This window comes from Haliotis rubra, unplaced genomic scaffold, assembly GCF_003918875.1.
Source record: "Haliotis rubra isolate DU_JTF1 unplaced genomic scaffold, ASM391887v1 Scf170, whole genome shotgun sequence".
Lineage (NCBI taxonomy): Eukaryota > Metazoa > Mollusca > Gastropoda > Lepetellida > Haliotidae > Haliotis > Haliotis rubra.
The window spans coordinates 61,085-74,047 of record NW_025765670.1 but is presented as its reverse complement, the minus strand read 5'-3'; the positions used below and the strand labels follow the sequence as shown (position 1 = coordinate 74,047).

Below are 12,963 nucleotides of genomic sequence, written 5' to 3'. Positions count from 1 at the left end.
CGTCCTTGCTTAGAAGTTTCTTTAGCTATGCTTGATTCTGAAACAAAGTGAACTATTCAGTCATTTTTACGTTCCATCTCCAAACATCAGAATACATGGTTCATAATGAAAGACACACTTTTAACTACGAGTTTCATCACTCACGGTGTTGTAACGGGGAGAAAGAGTTGAAACTGGTTGAACACAACCTTGGCTCCAAGAGTCGATGCTGAATACAAGACGGGTGGTTCCTATATATACGACGCACTGCCCTAAAGCTTTGTCACAGTGCCACCTGGCCTGATGGCTGTTGCCTAATGACTTACATCCGAGTGAAATGGCCCATGGCAGTCTAGCCCGTTTTAAAGGTACACTCTTAATTGACGGTTTAATTACTTTCATACAAGACGATGGTAATTTCCTACATCTGCTTACAAAGGGTTAATGAGCAATACTCATATCATCGGGTTCTATGTGCCTCCTCATGTCACAGTTGGTATGCTGGCATGGGATCAACACTGTGCCGACATTCCGTCGGAATTCTATTAATTAATAGGTAAACATACTGTGTTGAAAAATCAGAGGTATATAACGAAATTGTAATAGGTCTAAATCTGATTTAAAGCCGAACACGTAATATTACAGTCATATCAAGTGTCAATTCTAACATAACCGTGTTATTAAGATTTTGAAAAAATACACACTGTGTTGGAAAATCAGAGGTATACAGCGTCATGATATACCTCTGAATAACTTTAATTAACCAATCACAATCCAGTATTTACTGAAGTCATGGTAGAATTACATTTAACTCTGTTAACAAATTTACTTCAGGCTATTTTCTGAATTCTTGCTTAAGAGAAAGTATCGATGTTGCTATCGATAATTATTACTATAAGTATTTAACTGATTCTATTTTACCAGTTAATATAATAGAAACTAGTGTATGTCTGTCCACCATCAACAACAGAAACAGTGTTAAAAGAGCATTATTTATTTTTTTAAATATTTTTATTTAGTTCAAGAGTATACATATATTTACATAGTCTTAATATACACTACATTGACTCAATCTAGATACATTTAAATGTCAAATATCTAAATGTCAAATACATTTTCACATGTTAAACCAAAATATATACTGAGACTGGAACTACTGAAGCATACCCACCCATCCATTTTGCTTAAATTCATATTCTTTATTGCTCTTTGTTGCAATATATACTCATGCCAATAATGGTTGTCACCCCTCCCACCCCAACCCACACCTCACCCCCAACCCCCTTTCCAATTAAAAAAAATTGAAGGGGGTGACAACCTTTATTGGCATGAGTATATCTTTCTATTTTCATTATCTCTTTGGGAGATTTCTTGAATTTCTAAAATTAAAGGAATGTTATTTTTTATGCTCATATTATGTATGTATTTCTTGGCTAGGAGAATGATACGATTTATGAGATAATCTGAGTAATGGGAACCAAATAAGAGTGTGGACTTAGTAAGGACAAAACCTGGTATTTTGTCTTTCAAAAAAGCTTCAAAGTGAGACCAGATGTTGTTGATATGCTGACAATAATAATACACATGTTCTATATCTTCTCTTTCTTCCGTACAGAACGAACAAACATCGTCATCAACAATTGTCATATATAGCAACTCACGTTTGGTGTAAATTATCTTGTGAATACATTTGTATTGAAAATCGATCAATTTAACATCATTAGTACATTTTCTAAATTTAGTGAATATATATTTCCAGTTCATATCTTCAGGAAATTTGGTTTTCCATTTTGTACAGACCTGAGGTAGATTGTCTTTCTTTATCAAGGTATCATAAAAGTATTTACAACCTTTAGAATATTTTAACATTTATTCTTAAGGGTTCTGGAATGTTGATATTTTCTCCGATGAAATCTCGATTAAATATAGATTTTTCTCCATTAGATTTTTCTGCATTAGACATAGACTTTCTCCATTAGATATCTTATAGATTTTCTCCATTGGATATATATTTTCTTAGTTAGATATTTTTTTCACCATTGGATATAGATTTTCTCAATTAGATATAGATTTTCTCCATTAGATATGGATTTTCTCCTTTAAATATAGATTTTCTCCATTTGGAGAGGAATATTTAACAACATTTTATTGTAATGTAGTTTAAATATATCATCTACAGGAAAACTTTTCTTATGTTTGTTATTTCTAATATATCTTGGAGATATGATCATTTTAAGGCTGTGACAAATGAAGTGATATCTATCATTCTAAGCCCTCCTTCGTCATAATCTCGCATTATAGTTTCCCGTTTAATTGTATCTTTTTTGCCATTCCATAAGAAGTCAAATATATCTTATTAAGATCTTTGATGAAAGATTCTGGTGGTTTAGGTAAAGCAGTAAATATAGATTATGCTATTAATTGCTTGTGTCAATCTAGACGATAATCCCATGATGTAGTGACATTTGTTTCACAATAGTAATGCCATTAAATATAGATAACAGCTGTTTGTGTTACAGTGGAAAGCAATTCATAGATGGAGTTGTCTCCCATGTAGTAGTAATTAGACAGACCATACATGCAGCTGAAGACATAATTAGATATAAGGCAATAACTTAAATTGATAGCATAGTATGATCAAGTTTTATGCTGTAACATATGTTACACTCAGCAATACAATGTATAGAAAGCGTTTCATTGATGTTGATGCATTCCAACGTATCATTGATCGATGCTCATTATGGCAATAGCTACTGTTTGCGAGTCGCTGTTACATTGCTGGAGCATTACGGACCGCTCATAACTTATGAGTACTGGGAGTGATGATGATTTTACGGGAGCGGGGAAGGGGGTTCACCCATTTTGTTCCGGGGATGTAGGGGGTCATCAATTTTGTACACATGGGCTTTCATTATATGACATGCAGTGGAGGTCACTTACCTTGTGCATAAATTTTAGGGTGGTCATTCAGACATTCAGATCGAACACGCTTTCCATAAAAATTATCGTCACAAACCACCAATGCACTCCCCCTACCCAACCACCCCACCCACCCAAAACACACACCCGACTATAAATTCATAAATTATGAGCAGTCCCTTATTGAGTCCGACGTTAAACAAGAGTGAGTGAGTGAATGAGTGAGTGAGTGAGTTGATATTTAACGTCCCGTCGGCAATATCTCAGCCATGTCGTGACTAAAACAAGTTCTAAACAAGAGTGAGTGAGTAAGTTTTACGCCGCATATGGCGACGGTCTGTAAACAATGGAGTCTGGACCAGACAATCCACTGATCAACAGCATGAGCATCGATCTGCGCAATTGGGAACCAATGACATGTGTCAACCAAGTCAGCGAGTCTGACGACCCGATCCCGTTAGTCGCCTCTTACGACAAGCATGGGTTACTGAAGGTTCATTCTAACCCTGACCTTCACGGGTTCAATTACCAGGTGCTTCCACTTCAGTGAAACCGTTTCTCTGGTTGGCAGTATAGTAAAATCAGCTCTTTCATATATACCTCCTTTCAAAAGTTTAGATTCACGTAAAACACTCACTATATGTTATGTATAATATATATATATACACACACACACACATCCATACATATATATATACACACATACACGCACACACACACACACACACACATATATATATATATATATATGGTTACATCGAAGTTTGATTTCTCCACTAACTTGGGGGAACAAGCCTCAAACCTTATGCAGATGAATTACATGAGGATCATGCATCAATTTGCTGAAAAGCATGTGCAAATATCGTGCATGTGAACAGCTGCGTTTTGGTGTAAAGTTTTGTTAAGAATTCGCCATTTTTCACTGATTTTTATAATTTATTGAACTCATGACAATACTCTTTTCAACTTTAGGAATTCGTTTTACAATACATCAATTCATGTGTAAACAGTAAACAGTATGGGACATTTTGCAAAATTTAGTTTAGAACAGTTGCCTGAAGTAAGTGGTTATATTTACACTAGTGAATCTAAACTTTTGAAAGGAAGTATATAAGCACATTATTTGTTATAATATGATTATCAACGAAATGAAATGACTAAATTGCACGTTATTTTATGTTTATAAAGTTTGCTTTTCGGAAATTTCTTTTTTGTTGGTTGGTTAGGGGTCCCCATCAGGCTCATTTAGCAAGTTATCTGGAGCAGTAAGTGAGTGAGTGAGTGAGTTTTACCCCACTTTTAGCGTACAGTACAGTACATGCAACTGTGTATGTAAAGTGATATTTTCTGTAAGTACTCGAAAGACCAACTTTAACTAAACTTAAAAATTGTTTTAATACGACCTGTTCTCGAATAGGCATCCAAAGTCTAGGATAACTGTACCTATGCCAGATCTGATGAACATTAAAAGACTTATGTGTAAAAAGCTGGAACAGTTACTCGTCCAGTTAAATACGTATCTCGATCTTATCTATATTATAAAACAGGATGGAAGAGAAGACGGAAATCTGCTTGGTTGGTAGGTTGGTTGGTTGGTTGGTTTGTTGTTTAACGCTGCACTCAGCAAATTCCGGCTATATGGCGGCGGTCTGTCAGTAATCGAGTCTGGACCAGACAATCCAGGGAACAACAGCACGAGCATTGATCTATACAGCTGGGATACGATGACATGTGTCAACCAAGTCAGCGAGTCTGACCACCCGATCCCGTTAGTCGCCTCTTACGACAAGCATTGGTTACTGAAGATCAATTCAAACCCGGATCTTCTCTGGTGCTTAGTACCAGAAGTAACGCCTCGCGAGACATACAGGCCCAATATTGATACATTTGTCCGTTGTCTGTATAACCGTTTGTGGAAAATTCGTTTTAAGTTGGACAACGTTTGCCTAATCCTTTTGACACTGTTGTCAATAATATGTTTCAAAACTGCATATTCACCACCTTTAATTGCCACTGTTATATGTGAACATGTAACTCTGCACGCAATCCATTTAACTATAGTTCATACGGACTAATTATAATGCCACAGTTATTGATCGTTTCAAAAACCAAAGAGACACGGAGACGGCGAAATGTCGCATTCATATCAAAACGTACTCACAATAAAGTGCGCGGAACAGGATCGTGCTTTTCAACGGGTATCAGGGATAATTCATTAAATGTTATAACTGCTAAACGGAGTGTATAAACAAATGGGTGTTGACAGGATTAATGGTTTCACGAAATACGTTTCTACCGAGAGGTTGTTGATGCAGCTTCAACAAATATCAAGATGTTATCGTCCTCGCTTATGTTTGCTATGATTAATGAGTGACATTTCACTGCTTCAAATGACGCTGCTCTATGGAATCCAAGAAGGGACATTGTCGCGTTGTCGCCCTCACAAAAACAAGCAAAAAGTGGCAAAATTAACCAAAGTGCGACAATGCCACAAAGGGACATTTTGGCCATTTGTCACGTTGTCGCTATGTCGCATTTGAATAATATTTTTTCATTGATCCATAGGGCGACAATGTCCCTTTTAGGATTCCATACCGCTATGAGAATGTCAAGAGGTACATCACAAATCGTTATTTAAAAATATGTTTGACCCGTCTCATAAGAAGTTAGATGTTGTTCGTGATGGTGAAGTTTGGAAACATCGCTGCCAAATTACTTCTGTCGGTCCTGGTAACATCATTGGTAGAGTCTACGTCCAGATCAGAGTATTGGAAGTTAATGGACATTGGATATGACATCTCGTACCTTGAGCCGGTAGAGGAACTGGTCCTTGACGGTGTGCTAACATGTGCGTCAGAAAGTCTGTTCAGAAACGTCACCGCCTTCGGCTACGAGGACGAGGACCATCTGTGCGTCCTCCTGAACGTCGACTACTACGAGTTACATTTCTGGACACCGGCGTCAGGCATGGATATCTATTTAAGGAATGAAGGTTTGTGTTGAGTCAGCAGAAACACAGCATCCTACCGATCATTATGTTTGTTTGTTGTTTAGCGTCGCGCATCGTAATGTTACAGACATATCTAAATAATCTAGGTGAGGCGAGGTTTAACGTCGTACTTAAGAATATTTCGCTCATATGACGACATGCATGCGTGTGTATGTACGGCCGCTTGTACTAGCCCAGACTTAAGCTGGTTTTATAGTGCCAGCTCACCGAGATACCATGCCGCAGTTAAGCATGAATACCCCACTCAGACACATTATACTGACTCCGAGCCGACCAGTCCTCGTTGTGCCCATTAATGCCGAGCGCCAGGCAGGGACCAACAGGTACCATATTTTAACGTCTTTTGGTATGACGCGGCCGAGGATCGAACCCACGACCTTCCGCTCTCCGGGCGGACGTTCTACCCACTGCGTCAGATAATATTCTGTTTGTTTTTTGTTTGTTTGTTTAACGCCGCACCCAGCAATATTGCAGCTATATAAGGGCGGTGTGGAAATAATTTCTTGATTAATGTGGTCCTTATCGATCTATACAATTCGGATACGATGACATACATCAGTCACGTCAAGCATGGTTTGTTGAAGAGTAAATCGGCCAATAAGTAGACGTGCCTGGCCTTTACTAGACAGATAATTATTTTATTAGAGTCACAACTCATTTGGTATATTTCATAGGCATACAACACATTAATAAGCTCATTTATTACATAAAATACCCTGGGCCACTCCATATATACACAATATATAAAGTATATAAAACTACAGTAAATTATATAAACTACTACTACTAATATCAAAAATGATATTGCTGGATGTGGCACTTAAAAGATACCATTCATTATTAGATAAAGACCGCCTCCGTGGTGTAGTGGTTAGAGCGTCCGCACGGAGAGCGGAAGGTCGCGGGTTCGATCCCCGACCGCGTCATACCAAAAGACGTTAAAATATGGTACTTGTTGGTCCCTGCCTGGCGCTCGGCATTAATGGGTACAACAAGGACTGGTCGGCTCGGAGTCAGTATAATGTGTCTGAGTGGGGTATTCATGCTTCACTGCAGCATGGTATCTCAGTGGGCTAGCACTATAAAACCAGCTTCAGTCTGGGCTAGTACAAGCAGCCGCACATACATATACACATACAATTGTAATGCCATTACATGTTTTCAGACATCGACACAAGCCCCTGCTTCGATAGCTCCTGTGGGTTCTGTATGGATGTTCTGGAGACCCCGATGAGCTGGGCTGACGCTGAGGCAGCATGTGGTGGGCAGCTGCTTACGACCGGGGCTGGGTGGATGCACAGATGCATCGTGATGCAGCTTCAGTACCTTAGTGAGTATATACATTGAAACCACTTGGAAAACTAACTGTAAGAAGAGAGAGGGGGTGGGAGTGGAAACAGGGAGAGGGAGACGATGGCAAGAGATTAAGAGGGCGAAAGACGGAGAGCAAAGAAAGAGAGACAGACGGTGTAAGAGAAAATAAGAGAGACAGACGAAGAGAGAGAAAGAGAGGGAGACGGGAGAGAGATATAAGACAAACAGAAAGAGGATAGAGAGAGTAACGGAGGGAGATAGAAATAGAGGGAGACGGAAATAGAGAGGAGAGGGAGGGACGGAGAAAGAGAGCGAGAGACAAAGAAAGAAAGTAGAGACACTGACGGAGGGAAAGAGACCGGGAGAGAGGGAGACGAACCGAGAGGAAGGGAGAGAGGGGGCAACAGAGAGACTGAGAGACGGAGCGATAGAGACAGGCGGAGAGATATAGAGCTGAGAATTTGACTTTTAAGCATATATGTTGTTGCATCTTGAATTGTTCCACATTTATAATTGAACGTTACAGGGCCCCGTTCCTCAAAGCGATCGTAGCGCTACGACAGTCGTAAGTCTGTTAAAGTATGGGAGTTACGATCATCTTAGCGCTACGAGGTCTCCGAATCTATGCCGGTATTCATGATTGTCCAACACTGACTCGGTAAACGGTTGACCTAACCAATATATATTCGATTGATTGATTGATTGATGTTTTACGCCGCGCTCAGCAATATTCCAGCTATTATTCGACTCTGTGCCGCATCAATAATGTATGCAAGGTACAGACACAATACCAGGTTACGTAGCTGTGTCATGACACAACATAACACACTGTGGCTGAAATATTTTCACTCCCTCACTCACTCAAAGTCAGGGGCAGTTGAGTAGCCTTGTGGGTATATTGAGCCGCTGTCAGCCAGTCCGTCAAGCCTAACAACCAGACCCATCCGATCGCCTCTTACGTCCTAGTATCACAGTCCCTGGACCACATAATTTCCCCTTCCACCCATCCCTTTCTGCAATGGGGTGGCGGGGTAGCCTAGCTGTTAAAGCGTTCGCTCATCACGTCGAAGACCCTGGTTCGATTCCCCACATGAGTTCAACGTATGAAGCCAATTTCTAAGGTGTCCACCGCCTTGATGCTGCTGGAATATTGCTAAGAGTCATTCACTCATACAATCAAAGTCACATCATTCGCTCATGCATGTCAACGCCTCTTCCAGGGAAACCAACAACCAACGTGTATTGGCTGCATAGAACGCACGACTTCGCCGGTTACGCCAGAGAGTAGCCTGTGGTCAACTGGCCCGCCCGACAACTCGGGGGAATGCATCCTGCTGGACGCTGGTGACCAGTACAGACTTAGCAGTGCCGACTGCTCAGAAACTCATTACGCCCTATGTTACTCCCTTGTGCAGGAGAGTTGGGGTTACCGCTAAAATCCCGGGTTCGATTCCCTATATGATTAAAACGTGTGAGCCTATCTCTGATCTCTTTGATTTCGCTGGAATATTGTTAAAGATGGCGTAAACCTTAATTGCTCACTAAGTGGAGGAGACTAGACAGCTCCTGATTGAATCATATATCATGTTAGCAACAAAACTCAGTGTCATCAGTGTGTAAGGGTTTGTATTAAATCATTGTATACGATTGTATTTTCTGTGGTCATTTAAGGGACCAACGGTCTTGGTAGCCTACAATATTTTTATGATAAACATTATGTGTTCCCAGACTTTGTACTCACACAAATATTCACTCGGCAGGAATTATTTCAAACAGCAATAACCAGCTTCTTTATTTTTCGACCGCCTCCGTGCTGTAGTGGTTAGAGCGTCTGCCCGGAGAGCGGAAGGTCGCGGGTTCGATCCCCGACCGCGTCATACCAAAAAACGTTAAAATATGGTACTTGTTGGTCCTTGCCTGGCGCTCGGCATTAATGGGTACAACAAGAACTGGTCGGCTCCGAGTCAGTATAATGTGTCTATTCATGCTTCACTGCGGCATGGTATCTCAGTGGGCTAGCACTATAAAACCAGCTTTAGTCTGGGCTAGTACAAGCAGCCGCACATACATATACACGCGCATGCACGTCGTCATATGAGCGAAATATTCTCAAGCACGACGTTAAACCCAATTTCACCTCACCTCTTTAATCTTCTGTAAGATACATTAAAAACACCATGCCGTGTTGGCTGGCAACTGTTACAGTTCACACACGTGTGTTCCTCGCTCCCGAGATTTTCCCAGCAGCCCCAAATTATTCTTTGAATATTCTCAAACAAACACACCTTCACTGCAACAGGGAAGTTGGTATCACCCATTCATTAATCGTCGGTGCCAAACGTTATTCTCTTTTAATTCTGTAAATGTGAGAAGGAATATGAAAGACTAGAGATCGACACCAGAAATCGGTATGGATTTTGGAGACACATTACTGCATTTTTCCACAAACATTGAATAATGTAGATATTTGGATTGAAGTGATTGAAGTTAATATTTGTATGCATATTTTTAAATACAAATTAGGAGATAAACACACCGAACGCGTAACGTGAGGTTTTAAATAAAAAAAACTCTGAGCTATTATAATTTCGTTATATACCTCTGATTTTCCAACACAGTACGTTTATCTCCATTTTACCATAACCGAGTTATTAAGATTTAAAAAAAATACATACTGCGTTGGAAAATCAGAGGTATATAACGTGATTATATACCTCTGGATTACTTTGATTAACCAATCACAATCCAGTATTTACTGAAGTCGTGGCAGAATGTACATTCTCTGTTATTATTGATCATCAGTCGGCTATGTAGAAGTGTGTTATGCATCTCGCAGGGTAAACTGGCAGACTAACGGGACGACCCGCAGCCCGAATGACGTATAGAAAATATTGAAATACGGAAACGACAGCTATCTGTAGCATGCAAGAGACCAGGGTGCCGTTGTACAAAACAAACTTAGTACTAAGACTGCCTTAAGTATATGTTAGGTATGAGAGATACGGTCGCCTTAGCGCTAAGATCGCTTTGTACAACGACACCCAGTTTGTTTCCAGGCTAGTTAGGCCATATATGAAAATATTCTTGTTTCTCGTTACCGCCCGACCCAAAATTTCAACCCGACCCTAAGATTATTTTTTTTGAAACACTAAAGAAAATGCCACTTTGACTCTCAAAATGTGCATGAAAGTTTCACACTTCTAAGTTTTGGTTTTCTATCGGAGAAAAGCCGTAAATTTCCACAGAAATCAAGGGGTTTTGCCATGAAATAAAATAACATGTAAAAATAAAATCCGCGGATGCAAACACCGTAATCGAAAAGTTAGTGTAAGTCATCAAATTGATGGCTTGCGATTGTCTGGTGCATCACGAGAGTTCTAGATGATGTTTTACATCCTTCAGTCCTCCAGCTTTACCTTCAAGGGCCTTTTAGGGGCGGTGAGGTAGCCTAGTGGTTAAAGCCTTCGCTCGTCACGCCGAAGACCCGGGTTCGATTCCCCACATGGGTACAATATGTGAAGCCCATTTCTGGTGTCCCCCGCCGTGAAATTGCTGGAATATTGCTAAAAGCGGCGTAAAATCAAACTCACTCACTCAACACCCTTTTCCAGAAGCAAAGGTGAATGTGAAACCCATAGCCTCCACCGCTTGGAACCGAGGCCAGGTATCCCTTTCAGAATATAATAGTATTGTCACTGTTTCATCATCCTATGAATCAAGTTCAGAATCAGATTCTAAGAGCCGCCGATCTGCCGTTCTGGCTTTTTGGATTCTGTTTTCCTATGAGTTTCATCGCTCTTCCACGTATGGTCCGGGGGAAGAATAAAGTGCTGCAGGTCGTGAGAGGTGACGGAATTGGGTAACCTGTCTGCCGTGGGTTGCATCCCTGTGTCGATGGAGGACGGGATTCGTTTGGTTGATGGCACTGGTTCCAGGAATAGCGTTCCTCTGCTCAATACACTACTTCGACCCTTATTTTACTTAGACGGGTGGTAGAATGGGCCCGTTTATATCTATTGGCTGGTCATGATCTGTGTATGAAGTTTTTGATTTGGCTTGACTCTACAATTACTTGTCGAATGGTTTACTGTTATCTAAGGTACGTACCTGCAGCATATACCCTTCATGGATAGGCAATTGAAATAACAATTTATGTAATAAAGTCCCAAAATACATATAATACACAAAATAAATTTAAAATATTCTCAAACTGATAATTCAAACATTATTAAGTGACGGGGGGTCTACCAGTTGTCGACGTTTCAACATAGATTCTAATGTCGTTGTATGTCGAAAAGTCGCCTTTCACAGAATATATCCATAAAAACTCTCATCATTCTTCATCAACTCAACTTCTAAAATGCCCATCAAAGAAGTCATGAATACGCTGAAAAAGTATGAAGGACACTGAGAAACGTCAGACTGCAATATCCCCAGTGAAGAAAAATATAAACACAGTGTTTACGAATTAATTTGATAAGTTTCATATGAATATTTTGTTTTGAACAGCTATTTATAACTACATTAATAAAGCGCACGTAAAATCTCCCAAGCATGCCAGCAAGATCGATAGAGAAAACATTCAATTGGAAACACGACATTTGTTACGCCAACAAACGCACGTGTGTATTTGAATCCCTCGTCGTTCATGGCCCTATCCTTAGGAACAGCTCAAAAGTGATGAAGATTTTTTTTATGGAGAAGCATGTACAACGTGAATGATCCCCCTAAAATTTATATTCGAAGTAAGTGACCACCCCCTTCCCGGCATGTCATTTACAAAATCCCCTCCCCTTCCCATATTTTTAATTAATAACTTTTAATATTTTTATGTACAAAATTGCTGACCCCAGTACATGTGTACACAAATGGGTGACCCCCCTTAAAATCATCATCAATCCCCACCATAAATTATGAACGGTCCTTTATTCAAAACTTCAAATTATGCAACACAATTCTGTTAGCTATGTTTATAGCTTCTAAATGACAATACACATTTTCACGAGTTTTTATACAATCACCTCGTGAGATGTAGCAACCAAAGGCTCCAGCTGCAGCAGTAACAGCTGAAAACTGCTGGGCATAAAGATGACGTCAACTCTCTTATCATACAAACCTGTGATCAGATAACAATTGCTATTATAAAAATATAACAGCATGAAGTATTAAAAACATCACAATATATCATCAAAGTATATGTGTGTGTTTATTTCTACTCAAAAGTATACAGTGAAGGCAAATGAAGTTAGAATTATAATCTTACGAAGAAATCACATCTATTTTGATTAAACAATTGATATGGTATCATAAATATAAATATGAAAATGACCATCTCAGCAGACAGTACATATGGGCAAACGATAACATATCAACAGGGAGAAAGCCAATAGTGTATGACCACTACCTACAATCCAATTTTAAATTTATAAATGACTTCCTGAAATATGACAATACATTTCATTCATAAAGAATTAGTAGAACAAATTTTCTTGAATATACAGGATTATTATCTTCATTGAAAACAAATTCAAAACTGGGTTCGTTCAATATTAATAATCAGAATGATTTACCTTTTATTCCTCCTAACTTGGAAATACTATTTACATCTAAGATAGGATGTAACATACTTTACAACCGGCCTCTATACAGGGAGGTTCCAAACCAAAAACCGCTATTTCAAAGTATATGAGAAAACGAATTGAATATAGATATCACACTTAATCTACATAAACATACACTTT

General features: G+C 39.5%; 1 protein-coding gene across 1 annotated transcript in view; it reads left to right on the top strand.

Moving 5' to 3' along the window:
- The window catches only part of LOC124272502 (steroid 17-alpha-hydroxylase/17,20 lyase-like), a 316,834-nt gene that overhangs the window by 267,437 nt on the left and 36,434 nt on the right, over nucleotides 1-12,963 (top strand). The window lies entirely within an intron of this gene.